The sequence below is a fragment of the Arachis ipaensis genome, chromosome B4 (assembly GCF_059453495.1).
Source record: "Arachis ipaensis isolate K30076 ecotype BB chromosome B4, ASM5945349v1, whole genome shotgun sequence".
NCBI lineage: Eukaryota > Viridiplantae > Streptophyta > Magnoliopsida > Fabales > Fabaceae > Arachis > Arachis ipaensis.
The window spans coordinates 55686697-55689422 of record NC_142439.1 but is presented as its reverse complement, the minus strand read 5'-3'; the positions used below and the strand labels follow the sequence as shown (position 1 = coordinate 55689422).

The 2726-nt window shown below is 29.5% G+C and overlaps 1 long non-coding RNA gene across 1 annotated transcript; it reads right to left on the bottom strand.

Moving 5' to 3' along the window:
- On the bottom strand, positions 1 to 2243 carry LOC148567647 (uncharacterized). The gene is made up of 4 exons (XR_015881162.1): positions 1996 to 2243; positions 824 to 886; positions 583 to 718; positions 1 to 232 (listed from the first exon to the last, which is right to left on the bottom strand). It is a non-coding gene; the product is annotated as an uncharacterized LOC148567647 (long non-coding RNA).
- Positions 2244 to 2726: the final 483 nt, after the last annotated feature.

The following is a 2726-nucleotide window of genomic DNA, read 5'->3' as shown; positions in this document are numbered from 1 at the left end:
TTTAAGAGTTTTAACATTACAAGTCACATTATATATAATGAATTCTACCTACAAACAACAAAAATGAAATTCTTTAAAAAGTCAAAATGTCATCACCTGATTCGCGAGTAATTTCCATAACCCTCATACACTGTTTTCTTTGACGTCTCCATTTTTGCCACCTTCGGTAGCCACAACAGCCATCAGCTCATTAAAGTTTGCAGTCTTCCCAACTTCCAAGTAGTATTTCAATCTAAAACACCATTTATCACATGTAGAAGTCAGAAATCAATGCAACAGATCATAAGGATTAAGACAACAAACATAATCTAAAATTAGCAAATATAAATTTTGAATTCAAAACTCTGATTTCTCAACAAGCTTCTCAACCTGAGCATAAAAACATAGAATTAATTAAATGGACAATGTATCATCTCCATATATTAGTCCTATCGAGAGAGAAAATACTAGGACACTCTTTTTATATGGATAAAAGAATGGAAGGAATTTAAGAGTTTTAACATTACAAGTCACATTATATATAATGAATTCTACCAACAAACAACAAAAATGAAATTTTTTAAATAGTCAAAATGTCGTCACCTGATTCGCGAGTAATTTCCATAACCCTCATGCACTGTTTTCTTTGATGTCTCCATTTTTGCCACCTTTGGTAGCTACAGCAGCCATCAGCTTATTAAAGTTTGCAGTCTTCCCAACTTCCAAGTAATATTTCAATCTAAAACACCATTTATCACATGTAGTAGTCAGAAATCAATGCAACAGATCATAAAGATTAAGACAACAAACATAATCTAAAATCAGCAAATATAAAATGTCTTACTCTTTTCAATAGCAAGCCCATTATTTTTCAATATTTCAGCAACGATTACCACTCTAGCAATAGCTACAGCAAAAAAAAATCAAATGATTCAGAAATATCAAATTGTAATCATGGAAAAAATTTGAGAAATATTGAACTACAAAGGAACAACTCATAAATAAATCACTAAAGAAATCATGCATATATTCCTCATTAATTTTGAAATGTAATTCTTCCATCAATGAAAAAATGTGTTGTACTTCAAAAACAGTGAAACAACTCTACAAATATTGCATTTCCAAAACACAATGCTATCTAATATTTCAATTAGTTTACCAAATTTGACAACTATTACATAGATTTTTCAAGTTTCATTATGAATCCTTGCTTAAATATGCTAGTTGCTATGAATTATTAGTAGACTTTGGAAAAACAAGCACAAAAAAAAGCATATTTGCAGCATAGACATTCATAACCCTTCTATAATCAGAAACTATTATACTGAATTTATGAAAGGAGGAGATAACAAGATAATGCATCAGAGAAATGAATGACATCTAGATTCAGTGTCAAATTTTATTCTTAAATCACAATCTACTCATTATTATACCATTAGAACTAGCAAAATAAAACCTTTTCTTTTCAATAAACATATAAGAGAATTGATTTGATGTAAAATGATAAACATTATAAACATTGTGCTAACACATCACAAAGGATGCATGAGAGAAATAGAGGTGATATGAATTTGAGTTTTCTTGGCTTCTTTTTATTAAATATACTCCTAAAAGACATGATAAGACCATGGACAGACTTAAACAAAAGACTCTTGCAACAAAAAGAAATAAACTACAAACGGTAGGATTTGAATCATTGGCCACTTGAAAAGAATTAGGAAACAACTAAAAGAGGTTTGGTAAGAAAGCTTAGCTCATATAGGATTTATTTAACACCATATTTTTATTTTTATTTATTTAACACACCAATATAAATAGTGCATGCAAATAAAGAGAAGAAAGCAGGTCAAAATGCATGAGCAGTGTGCAAATGACAGCTACAACAATTGTTTGAAAATTCTCCAATAAATTATATTTGAATTTTAAGGAAGAGTGGTTTTCTAGTGATGGAATTATGAAAAGACTAATTGATCGCGCACTATAAAAACTTGTAAGAAGATATCTCATAAGACTAACCAGATGGTGTATTGGAACAGCCATAAGGGTTCCAAATCTTCCATTGATGCGGCCAACAATCTCATGTACCTGACTTGTAAGCTTTTGATCTGTCAAAGCATTCAGTAAATAAATCTTAATACAGATGAAGAAGATACTGGTATGCCAAGAAAAAGAAGATACAAGAGGAAAAAGAAAGGAAAATAGAAGGACTTTTTGTTCATTTCAAGTTTACATTTACTGTATCACATGTCTTCATAATTTTGTGAAGGAAAATTTATAACAGGAAATAAGAAATGTAGAATGGAAAAAAGAATGATAAATAATAACCAAATAGGCCCAATATGTGAAAACAGGAAATAACACAATTTTAGATATGAAAAAATTGTAACCAATTAAGATCACAAAAGTGACCATAGAGAGCAATGCCTTTTAAAAGAAATAATGTATTATTTATTGTTAATGTTTATTAAAATGTCCTAAATAAACTCCAAATGTGAAATACTCTGAACCATAAAATATAAGTGGCAACAAATGAAATAAGATGACAAGCAAATTAAAACAAAAATGCATGTATATATGTATTTAAAGAGTAAAAATATAAATTAATTGATAAATACGATTCAAGTAATAACTATCATGTCTAAAGAAGAAACATACAATCATGAACATCTGTCCTAGTTGGTACAGCAATTTGCAACAAGACAACTTTATCACGCCAGCGTGGGTTCTCCTCAAATGCCAATATCTTC